Source organism: Arachis hypogaea, chromosome 18, assembly GCF_003086295.3.
Source record: "Arachis hypogaea cultivar Tifrunner chromosome 18, arahy.Tifrunner.gnm2.J5K5, whole genome shotgun sequence".
NCBI lineage: Eukaryota > Viridiplantae > Streptophyta > Magnoliopsida > Fabales > Fabaceae > Arachis > Arachis hypogaea.
The window spans coordinates 46,801,066-46,813,992 of NC_092053.1; the positions used below are offsets into that span (position 1 = coordinate 46,801,066).

General features: G+C 38.1%; 1 non-coding gene across 1 annotated transcript; it reads left to right on the forward strand.

Moving 5' to 3' along the window:
• The first annotated feature begins 1,055 nt into the window (after nucleotides 1-1,055).
• LOC112774581 (small nucleolar RNA R71) lies at nucleotides 1,056-1,159 on the forward strand. The gene has a single exon (XR_003189062.1). It is a non-coding gene; the product is annotated as a small nucleolar RNA R71 (small nucleolar RNA).
• The last annotated feature ends 11,768 nt before the right edge of the window (nucleotides 1,160-12,927 follow it).

Below are 12,927 nucleotides of genomic sequence, written 5' to 3' on the forward strand. Positions count from 1 at the left end.
ATGCAGGCATTTGTTGAATTGCCTTGATGAATGGTATATTTACATGCAGAGATGCAAACAAGTCTAGGAACCTTGAGTATATTCTCTTTCCCACAGCACCATTGAGCAGTTGTGGGAAGGGAGCATAGAGCTTCAGCAACTCTTTATTTGCAAAATTTGCGTTGCTTGTCTTCAGTCTCTTGATCACTCGTAGTGACCATTTTGCAATCTTCCCATCTTACTTTCTTTACTTCTCCCTTGGGGTTTTTCTCCGTGTCACTTGGGAAGCTATCGGTAGGTTTGGGAATCTTCTCAGCTAAATATCCCACCTGGAATTCCAGCTTCCTAATGGTCTTTCCCTGGTTCTTAATATTGGCTCGCACTTCCTCTTTGAACACCTTATTTTCTTGAATCTCTTGGCATATTCCTTCAAGTAAGGCTTCAATCTTAGAGAGCTTGTCATCAATTGATGGGTGATTCAGAGCAGATGTGCTATTTTGGTTTTGATAAGCATATGAAAAAGTGTTGTTGTGGGGGTGTTGAGACGTCCTCTGTGTGCATTGCTGGTGAGCTGCATTGTTGTTGGAGTTGTAACGTCTCTGGTCTTGGTTTTGATCTTGCTCACCTCCCCATCCAAAGTTGGGTGGTTTCTCCATCCAGGGTTGTAGGTCTTGGAGTATGGATCATAGTTTTTCCTTGGTGAACTTCCAATGTAGTTGGCTTGCTCCTGACTCCCCTCTGCTTCTTCATTAACTCCTTCTTGGATTGTTGATGAAGTGGAGATTGCTGCTACTTGGTTCATCTCCATCTTCTTGGTGAGGTCAGCCAGCTGCTGGGTAATGAGCTTGTTTTGGGCCAACAGAGCATCTACATTGTTTAGCTCCATTACTCCTCTTGTGTTCCCTCTTTTGGAAGCATAGAAGTAGTCGTTCTATGCTACTGTTTCAATAACATCTATGGCTTCCTCAATGGTCTTCTTTTTGTTCAAAGATCCTCCAGATGAATGGTCTAAGGCCTTTTTTGACTCATAAGAGAGCCCTTCATAGAAAATGTGCAGCTGCACCCATTCGTTGAACATGTCAGGTGGACACCTCCTTGTTAAGTCCTTGAACCTCTCTCATGCTTCATATAGGGTCTCACCATCTTGTTGCCTGAAAGTTTGGACCTCAGCTCTCAGCCTATTGATTCATTGAGGAGGGTAAAATCTTACTAAGAATTTGTTCACCACGTCTTCCCAAGTTGTCAAGCTTTCCCTTGGGAAAAATTCCAGCCATTTAGCTGCCTTGTCCCTGAGTGAGAATGGAAATAAGAGCAGTCTATAGGCATCAGGATGAACACCATTAGACTTCACTGTGTCACATATTCTCAGGAAGGTGGTTAAATGTTGATTGGGATCTTCTTGAACACTTCCTCCAAACGAACAGTTGTTCTGAACAAGGGTGATGAGCTGTGGTTTAAGTTCAAAGTTGTTGGCATGGATTGTTGGCTTTTGGATGCTACTTCCACAATTGCCTGGGTTTGGATTGATGTAAGAGCCCAAAACTCTTCTATCCTCCCCAGCATGATTTGCTCTACCTCCTCCCCCATGGTTGTGATCTTCTTCTTCATGATGGTTTTCCATGTTGTCTTCCATGTTTGTTTCAAAGAATTCCTCTTCTTCCTCAGCACCCACCACTTTCTTTCCTCTTGCCTCCCTCCTTAATCTAAGGAAGGTCCTCTCAGGTTCAGAATCGAAGGAAGTTGAAGCCCCGCTTCTTCTCCCTGTCATACAACCATCAAGTGTAAGCAAGAAAAGATAGGTGCAGAAAGTATTTGTGTCAGAATTACTATTAGTTGTGGGTGATGCAATATATCAAACAGTTTGTGGGTTAGCAAATAGAATTGAAAATAACAAAGAAGAACAAAAGAGTAGACGGGGAAGGGAAGAAGTTTAACTAAAACAAAAAGTAAATCACCCAAACAGAAAATGAAAATCACAAAATAAAAATGCTCAATCTAGTGATCTTCTAATTTAATCATTGTTGATGCACAATCAATCCCCGGCAACGGCGCCATAAACTTGATGCGGGTGGAAACTTGTCTCTCAACAAATCTCCTTTCGGCAAGTGTACCGAATTTGTCGTCAAGTAAAAGCTCACAATAGAGTGAGGTCGAATCCCACAGGGATTGATTGATCAAGCAACTTTAATTAGAAGAATGTTCTAGTTGAGTGAATCCAGAATTTGGGTTGAGAGTTGCAGAAAATAAAATGGCGGGAATGTAAATAACAGAAAAGTAAATGCTAGAATTAAAGGACTGGAAGTAAATGACTGAAAATAAATTACAGAATTGTAAATGGGAATGGGGGATTTGCTCATAAAAGTAAATGGCAGAAATTAAAGAGAATGGGTAGATCAGAGATGGGGAGTTCATTGGGCTTAGGAGATGTTGCAATTCTCCGGATCAAGTTCATTTTCATCTCTTCCTCAATCAATGCACTCATTGATCTCCTTGGCAATCTTAAGTGATTGAATTACAATTTCTTGCAATTCAATCTCTCAAATCTTGATCAATAGCCAATTCCTTGGTCAATTGCTCATGAGAAGAGATGAAATATGGTCACTGATTATACCACATGCATTTCCCAAATCAAGTATTGAAAGGGTTATAGTCACATACCCATCCAAACCCAATTTGGTCCAGCATGAGAAAGCAATTCTAGCTTGATCTCTTCATTCCTCTTTCAAGGTTCAAAAGAGATCCAAGTTTGAATAGCTTCTCTTCCAAGATAACTACTCAATTGGATGAAGATCGAAAGCTTTCAAGTAAAATCAAGAGAAAAGATAGAAGAAGAATAATGAAAATTAGTATTGATCCATCAAATTACAACAGAGCTCCCTAACCCAATGAAAGGGGTTTAGTTGTTCATAGCTCTAGAAAATGAAAATAAAGATGGAGAATACATCATAGAACTAGAAATTGCAGAGAAAGTAAAATACAGAGAGTAATTCTCTTTTTCCAACTTCCAGAACTCCTTTAACAATTCAAAGCTACTCCTATATATACTACTTCTCTCAGCTTCTAATTGGCTCTTCAAGTCTTGGGCCTTTGGATCTTGAGTTTGAAGCAGTTCTTTTCTTCATTTGGGCTTGGCTTTACTTGCAGAGAGAAAGTGCTAAGTGGGCAGAGACTTTAGCTCAGGGCGTTAGGGGTGTTAACATTTAGTGAAAGTATAAGTTCGAGAACGTTAGTGACACTTAACATTTTCACTAACATTCCAATGTACCCCTTTGCCTCACGTTAGAGCCCACGTTAACTAGGTTAACGTGGCTTCTAACGTGGTCTTGCCAACCTTCGAGAACGTTAGTGACACTCAACATTGTGACTAACGTTCCAGTGTGCCCCTTTTTGCTTCACGTTAAAGCCCATGTTAACTAGGTTAACGTGGCTTCTAACGTGGCCTTGCCAAACTTCGAGAACGTTAGTGACACTCAACATTGTCACTAACGTTCCAATGTGCCCCTAGATCTCACGTTAGAGTCCATGTTAACTAGGTTAACGTGGCTTCTAACATGGCTATTCTTAGCCATCCTAACGTTAGTGACAATGTTCAGTGTCACTAACGTTGGCTCATCATTCATTCCTCATTAGTTAACATGGAAGCTAACGTGGCTCCTTGGGGGGTTGTGTGGTTGCTTCCAACGTTAGTGACGATGTTGAGTGTCATTAACGTTGTCGACAACTCTCACTTCTTACGTTAGCTCCCACGTTAACCAAGTTAACGTGGGAGTTAATGTGGTGTGTTGCATCCTTAGGCCAACGTTAGTGACAATGTTGAATGTCACTAATGTTGGCTTCTTTTCCCCCTTTAACATTAGAGGCCACGTTAACTAGGTTAACGTGGGCTCTAACGTGGCCATTCATGAGTGTTTGCCAACGTTAGTGACAATGTTAAGTGTCACTAACGTTGGCTCAACTTCCCTTCTCCACGTTAGAGTGCACGTTAACTTAGTTAACGTGACTCTTAACGTGGGCAATGATGGCTTTGAGAGTGTTATTGGCAATCACTTTTCTCATTAACCTTGCAAGTTACCTCCCTTTCCTTGCTTCCTTTGCTCCTGAAATCAAGCAACAGAGTGCATCAAAGTTCTAGTCCAAGTCATGGGTAATGCAGCATACAATTTGTCACTAAAATTATGCAAAATCCTCATGAAATAATGTAAAATGCACAATGTATGCTTGAATCAAGGTGTAGGTGAATATCTACCCAAAACTAGCTTATTTCCTAAAGAAATGCATGAAACTACCCTAAAAACAGTAAAGAAAAGGTTAGTGAAACTGGCCAAGATGCCTTGGCATCAGCATTAAACGCCCATTCTGCTATCCTTACTGGCGTTTAAACGCCAGTAAGCCTGTCCTCCAGGGTGTGCTGTTTTTAATGCTGTTTTTCATTCTGTTTTTGATTTTTCAGTTGTTTTCGTGACTTCGCATGATCATCAACCTAAAGAAAACATAAAATAACAATGGAAAATATAATTAAATAACATTGGGTTTCCTCCCAACAAGCGCTTCTTTAATGTTAATATCTTGACAGTGAGCACTTAGAGAGCTTTACAGAGACTCAAAGCTTGATGTTGGCCTCCCAACACCAAACATAGAAGTTGAGTGTGGGGACTCTATTTGACTCTGTATTGAGAGAAGCTTTTCATGCTTTCTCTCCATGGTTACAGAAGAAGATCCTTGAGTCTTAAACACAAGGTGGTCCTCATACATTTGAAGGACTAGCTCTCCTCTGTCCACATCAATCACAGCTCTTGTTGTGGCTAGGAAGGGTCTTCCAAGGATGATGGATTCATCTTCATCCTTCCTAGTATCTAGGATTATGAAGTCAGCAGGGATGTACAGGTCTTCAACCTTCACTAAGACATCCTCTAAAAGTCTATAAGCCTATTTTCTTGAATTGTCTACCATCTCTAATGAGATTCTTGTAGCTTGCACCTCAAAGATCCCTAGTTTCTCCATTACAGAGAGGGGCATGAGGTTTATCCCTGACCCCAGGTCACACAGAGCCTTCTCAAAGGTCATGGTGCCTATGGTACAAGGTATTAAGAACTTTCCAAGATCCTGTTTCTTCTGAGGTAATTTCAGTTGAACCAAATCACTTAGTTCATTGATGAGCAATGGGGGTTCATTCTCCCAAGTCTCATTACCAAATAATTTGGCATTCAGCTTTATGATTGCTCCTAGATATTTAGCAACTTGCTCTTCAACAATGTCTTCATCCTCTTCAGAGGAAGAATACTCATCAGAGCTCATGAATGGCAACAGTAAGTTCAGTGGAATCTCTATGGTCTCTATATGAGCCTCAGATTCCTTTGGTTCCTCATTAGAGAACTCCTTGGAGGCCAGTGGACATCCATTGAGGTCTTCCTCACTGGAAATCACTGTCTTTTCTTCCTCTCCAGGTTTGGCCATGTTGGTTATAGTTATGGCCTTGCACTCTCTTTTTGGATTCTCTTTTGTATTGCTTGGGAGAGTACTAGGAGGGAGTTCAGTAACTCTTTTACTCAGCTGACCCACTTGTGCCTCCAAATTTCTAATAGAGGACCTTGTTTCAGTCACAAAACTGAGAGTGGTCTTAGATAGATCAGAGACTACAGTTGCTAAGTCAGAGTGACTCTGCTTAGAATTCTCTGTCTGTTGCTGAGAAGATGATGGAAAAGGTTTGCTATTGCCAAACCGTGCTCTCCCACCATTATTTTTATTGAAGCCTTGATTAGGCTTTTGTTGATCCTTCCATGAGAGATTAGGATGATTCCTCCATGAAGGATTGTAGGTGTTTCCATAGGATTCTCCCATGTAATTCACCTCTTTCATTGCAGGATTCTCAGGATCATAAGCTTCTTCTTCAGAGGAAGCTTCCTTAGTACTGCCTAGTGCAGCTTGCATTCCAAACAAAATCTGAGAAATCATATTGACTTGCTGAGTCAATATTTTATTTTGAGCCAATATGGCATTCAGAGTATCAATCTCAAGAACTCCTTTCTTCTGAGTTGTCCCATTATTTATAGGATTCCTTTTAGAAGTGTACATGAACTGGTTATTTGCAACCATTTTAATGAGTTCCTGGGCTTCTGCAGGCGTCTTCTTTGGATGAAGAGATCCTCCGGTAGAGTGGTCCAATGACATCTTGGACAATTCAGACAAACCATCATAGAATATACATATGATGCTCCATTCTGAAAATATGTCAGAAGGACACCTTCTGATCAATTGCTTGTATCTTTCCCAACCTTCATAGAGGGATTCACCTTCCTTTTGTCTGAAGGTTTGGACTTCCACGCTAAGCTTACTCAACTTTTGAGGTGGAAAGAATTTGGCCAAGAAAGCATTGACCAACTTTTCCCAAGAGTTCAGGCTGTCTTTAGGTTGTGAGTCCAACCATGTCCTAGCTCTGTCTCTTACAGCAAAGGGGAAAAGCATAAGTCTGTAGACCTCAGGATTAACCCCATTGGTCTTAACAGTGTCACCAATTTGCAAGAATTTAGCTAAGAATTGATGAGGATCTTCCAATGGAAGTCCATGAAACTTGCAATTCTGCTGCATTAGAGAAACTAATTGAGGCTTAAGCTCAAAGTTGTTTGCTCCAATTGTAGGAATTGAGATGCTCCTTCCACAGAAGTCAGAAAAGGGTGCAATAAAGTCACCAAGCATCTTCCTTGCATATTTACCATTGTTATTGGGTTCGGCCATCTCTTCTTCTTTTTCGAAAAATTCTGTCAGGTCCTCTCCAGAGTGTTGTGCTTTAGCTTCTCTTAGCTTCCTCTTTAGAGTCCTTTCAGGTTCCAAATCAGCTTCAACAAAAATGTTCTTATCCTTGCTCCTGTTTATATGAAAAAGAAGAGAACAGAAAAGAATAGGAATCCTCTATGTCACAGTATAGAGATTTCTTTATGTGAGTAGAAGAACAGAAGAGTAGAATGAAGAAGAGAGAAGATGAAGAATTCGAACAAAGAGAGGGAGAGAGGGTTCGAATTATAAGAAGAAGAGAAGTGTTAGTAAATAAATAAATAAATAGAAAGAGATGAGAGAGAGAGAATTTGAATTTTAAATTAAAATAAAAGGAAAATATTTTTGTTTTTAATTTAATTATTGGTTAGTATTTGAAAATTAAGGGAAGAAATAAAATAAAATTTGAATTTAAATCAATTAGTTAATTTAAAAGGAATTTTGAAAAGGTTGTTAGTAGTTTTCGAAAATTAGAGAGAGAAGAGTAGTTAGGTGGTTTTGAAAAAGATATGATTGAAATAGTAAACTTTTAAAATCAAACAAAAAGTCAAGTAGTTAATTGAAAAAGATTTGAAAATCAATTTTGAAAAGATAAGAAGTTAGAGAAGATTTTGAAATTGATTTTGAAAAATATATGACTGAAATTTTATTTTGAAAAAGATTTGAAAAGGAAATTAAAAAGATTTGATTTTCAAAATTAAAGTTGATTACTTGACTAATAAGAAATTAAAAGATATAATTCTAGAATTCAAAGATTGAACCTTTCTTAATAGGCAAGTAACAACTTGAAAATTTTCGAAAATAGTTAAAAAAATGAAAAAGATTTGATTTTTGAAAAAAGTTTGAAAAGATAGAATTTTTAAATTGAAAATTTGACTTGACTAATAAGAAACAATTAAATTTTAAAATTTTATGACTAAATCAATTCAAATTTTTGAAATTTATGAGAAGAAAAAGGGAAAGATATTTTTTTATTTTTGAATTTTTATGAGGAGAGAGAAAAACAAAAAAAATTGATGCAAAACACAAGAAATTAAGATCAAGACTAATAATGCATGCAAGAACACTTTGAATGTCAAGATGAACACCAAGAATACTTTGAAGATCATGATGAACATCAAGAACTTATTTTTGAAAATTTTTGAGAAAAGAAAAACATGAAAGACACCAAACTTAAAAATTTTTAAACTATAGACACTAATAATTCAAGAATGCATATGAAAAACAACAAAAGACACAAAACAAGAAAATGCAAAGATCAAACAAAGAAATTCATCAAGAACAACTTGAAGATCATGAAGAACATAATGCATGTATTTTTCGAAAATTTAAAGAAAAAATAAAATATGCAATTGACACCAAACTTAAAATTTGACACAAGACTCAAACAAGAAATACAAAATTTTTGGTTTTTATGATTTTATCAAATTTTTTTTGTATTTTTCAAAAATTAATTTGGAAAAAGAAAAATAAATAAATTCAAAATTTTTAATAGGAATTCCAGGAATCATGCAATGTTAGTCTAAAGCTTCAGTCTAAAAAGATTAGACATGGCTAGCCAAGCTTCAGCAGGACATTACATACAAGAGCCAAATTGATGGGAATCATCTAGCTCCTGTGATGATAAAAGCATCATCTGAAACTCTAGAATTCATTCTTAAAAATTCTAAAGAACAATTATGTATTTTTTTTTGAAAATTTTTTGAAAATAAAAAAGCTTAAAAATAAAATAAAATTACCTAATCTGAGCAACAAGATGAACCGTCAGTTGTCCAAACTTGAACAATCCCCGGCAACGGCGCTAAAAACATGGTGCACGAAATTGTGATCTCAATGGCGCCAACAACTTGGTACGCACAATCGTACTCTCAACTCTTTTTCACAACTTCGCACAACTAACCAGCAAGTGCACTGGGTCGTCCAAGTAATAAACCTTAAGTGAGTAAGGGTCGATCCCACGGAGATTGTCGGCTTGAAGCAAGCTATGGAAACAAAATATAAAATAAATCTCAATCAGGTGGATTAAATTGGTTATGAGGTTTTGATAATTAAAATATAAATAAAATATAAAATAAGATAGAAATACTTATGTAATTCATAGGTAGGAATTTCAGATAAGTGTCTGGAGATGCTTTGTTGCTTCTGAACCTCTACTTTCCTATTGCCTTCTTCCAACCATGCGTTACCTCCTTCCATGACAAGCTGTATGATCCTCTCGGATGAAAACAAACCCATCTGTGCTGTCACCGCAGGGCTAATCATCTGTCAGTTCCCACTAGCGTCGGAATAGGACCATTGTCCTTTTGCACACTGTCACTTGTGCCCCACATTCACAGGTTTGAAGCTCGTCATAGTCATTCCTTCCCAGATCCTACTCGGAATACCACAGACAAGGTTTAGACTTTCTGGATTCTGGATCCTACTCGGAATACCACAGACAAGGTTTAGACTTTCCGAATCCCAAGAATGGCTGCCAATAATTCTAGCCTATACCACGAAGGTTCTAATCTTAGATTAGAAACCCATGAGAATATACTCCAGCTGTCATCCAATGACTACGTTGAACATCATGTAGATCACTTTGTGGTTGTCAGGCACGCGACCTTGGCTAAGCGAGTAATGAAGATTGGGTGATTGTCACGGGTCACCTTTTCATTCTGACTTAACTGAATTAAGTACGAGAGTATATCTTGGAGAATAAGTAGGCGTGAATTGAATAGAAAATAGTAGTAATTGCATTAATTCATGAAGAGCAGCAGAGCTCCACACCTTAATCTATGGGGTGTAAAAATTCCACCGTAGAAAATACATAAGTGAAAGGTCTAGGCATGGCCGTGAGGCCAGCCTCCAAAGGTGTACAATGATCTATGATAGCAAAAAACTAATCAAAGATGTAAGATAAATCTCTAAAAGTAGTTTTTATACTAAACTAGTAGCCTAGGGTTACAGAAAATGAGTAACTAAGTGCAGATAGTGCAGAAATCCACTTCCGGCGTCCACTTATTGGGTGCTTAGGCTGAGCATTGAAGCTTTTTCGTGCTTAGGCTGTTCCTGGAGTTAAACGCCAGCTTTGGTACCAATTTGGGTGTTTAACTCCAATTCTGGTGCCAGTTTGGGCGTTTTACGCGAGAATTCCTTGGGCTGACTTTGAACGCCAGTTTGGGCCATCAAATCTCGGAAAAGTATGAACTATTATATATTTCTGGAAAGCCCAGGATGTCTACGTTCCCAAGCAATTGAAAGCGTGCCAATTGGGCTTCTTTAGCTCCATAAAATCTACTTCGAGTGCTGGGAGGTCAGAATCCAACAGCATCTGTAGTCCTTTTTCAACATCTGAATCAGATTTTTGCTCATGTCCCTCATTTTCAGCCAGAAAATACCTGAAATTACAGAAAAATACACAAACTCATAGTAAAGTCCAGAAATTTGATTTTTGAATAAAAACTAATAAAAATATAATAAAAAGTAATTAAAATATACTAAAAAATATGTAAAAACAATGCCAAAAAGGGTATAAATTACCCGCTCATCAGACATCAACTTGCTCTTCTCTCCCCTTGAGGTCATTGATAAACCCATATTTCGTGAGTTCTTTTGTGCTTAATTAGATTAATTTATTCAACTCTTCACCTACTTATTCACATTAATTGCATGGTTTTACTTTCCCTTCCTTATTATGTCATATTGTGAAAAACATGTTTCCTAAGCTTTAAAAAATTAATTATTTTAATTACCTTTATTTCCATTCGATGCCGTGATTAGTGTGTTGAGTAACTTCAGGTTTCCTAAGGCTGAATGACTTAAAGGATAAAAAAGAAAACATACAAAAATGGAAGGAGAAGGCAAAACGGAGCTTTAAGGAAACTGGTATCCACGCGATCGCATGGACGACGCGATCGCGTGCCAGAAGCAAAGAAGCAGCGACGCGGCCGCATGACTGACGCGACCATGTGCCTTGAGTAGGACACTCATGACGCGGACGCGTGACTGACGCGACCGCGTGGAAAAGAAAAGTTCCAGATGACGCGACCGCATGACCCACGCGGACGCGTGACAGAGGCCACGTATCAGAATTTACAGAATACGCCCCCAGCGATTTCTGAAGCCCTTTTTGGCCCAGATCCAAGTACAGAAAGCATAGATTAAAGGTTATAAAGTGGAGGAATGCATCCATTCATAGAGAGCTCGCATAATTTTAGTTTTCAATGATTTAGATTTAGTTGAGAAGGAGATCTTCTCCTCTCTCTCTTTTAGGATTTAGGATTTCTTCTTGGTTTAAGAGTGACTCTCAATCCAGGTTTTATATTTCTTTGTTTTAAACTTCCCTTTTACCCTATTTATTTATTTCAGTATCTGAGTTGGCTATTTACCTTTATAATTGGATCTATGAATTCTTTCATGTTACAGACAGTTATTTGAATTAATGATATTTGAGGTATTTTCAGTTTATGATTGTTCTCTTTGATTTAAGTTATCATTGCTTCCCATCTAAGGACGTTTTTATTATTTCAGCAATTTTACTTTTTTTCCCTTTTGGTCCTGGTTAAGAATTCAGTAACTCAACAGTTATTAAACTCAACGTAATTGATAATCGTTATCTTGCTAATTGAGCTGAACTTAAATAATCCCAACCTTTTCTTAGGAAATAATTAGGATTCAAAAGTCAATTTAATTAGTCCCTTGACTTTCCTTTGCCCTGGTAAAGGTTGACCAAGTGGAGTTTAGATTCAACTTTCATTATAGTTGAGAGAGATAACTAAGTTGGACCTCTAATTTCCCTTATCTTGCCAAAAGTTGTTTTACAGTTATTATTTATTTTTAATTGCCATTTAATTCACTCGTCATTTAAATTACTTGCTTCTCACCTTCTAAACCCCGATTATAACCTTTATAACCAATAATAAGAACATACTTCCCCGCAGTTTCTTGAGAAGATGACCCGAGGTTTGAATACTCAGTTAACAATTTTTAAGGGGTTTGTTACTTGTGACACCCAAAACGTTTGTACGAAAGGGATTTTTGTCGGTTTAGAGACTATATCTACAACGCGACTATTTTTATGATATTCTTTACTGGCAGAAATCACGATCGTCAAAATGGCGCCGTTGCCGGGGAACTGCTAACGTGTGCCTTATTATTGGTTATTGTAAATATTTTTCTTTTGCTCGTTTGTTTATTTTTGTTTTTCCTTTTTATCTTTATTTGCTACTATGAACTCTCACCCCTCTCGCTTTGAGTTTGGTTCTAATATTGTTAAAGGAAATAGAAGTTACAGCAGGAATGTGCATCAAGGTCAGACCAATCAAGGATGGATGGAACCAAGAGGATCTAATCAACCCTTTTGGCAGCAACACCCTCCGAGATATCCTGGACAAAGACCATTCTACCGTGCATACCCAGCTGAAAGACATGGTGGACAACCTTGTAACTACCAACAAGCCTCACCCCGTGCATATGAACCTTCCTTTCAACATAACCTCAAACCACCACACTCACAAGCTTCTCTTCACCATTCGCCATCATATGATCCTTCCTTACCCCAATACCAATCCAATCGTTCCCAATCATCACCACTTTCCTTTGTATCATGTCCAAGTCCAGTAAACCGCGAAGCAGAGGATCGCCTAAAAGAAACAGTAATTAAATTTCAAACAACCATTCAACAACTAGAGCAAGCCCTAATTCAATAGGCCACTAGGTGCTCAAATATACAAGGATCAACCACAGCTCCATGTGGACAGTCCGATGAAGAGCGTAGCATGAAAGAAATACTAGAGACTCCAGTGGACAAGACAGAGAATGAATTCGTACTAGAACAAGTGGAAGAAGCTGTCATTGTTCAAGAAGAAAAGTTGGTTGAAGATCTAGGAGATGCTGAACTTCCTTGGGAATCCAGAATTGAGGAAAACTCCGTCCAAGATGCTACAGTTGATGCTAAGGAGGATACCGTACAATCTCCAAGGCAAGTCGTTTACGAAGAATCAGACGGAATAATCCAAGAAGCAAATTTCCTTGATGATGATAGTCACAAGTCTAGTTCTCCTAGTGATGAACTTGTGTCCGCAAGTGAATTCTCTGAAATTGAAGAATTTTCTCCAAGTGAATATGAAGATGATGCGGAGGTAGATTTCTCTCAACCTCCAATCTATGACTCGAGTGATGAGGAAGACATAGAAGACT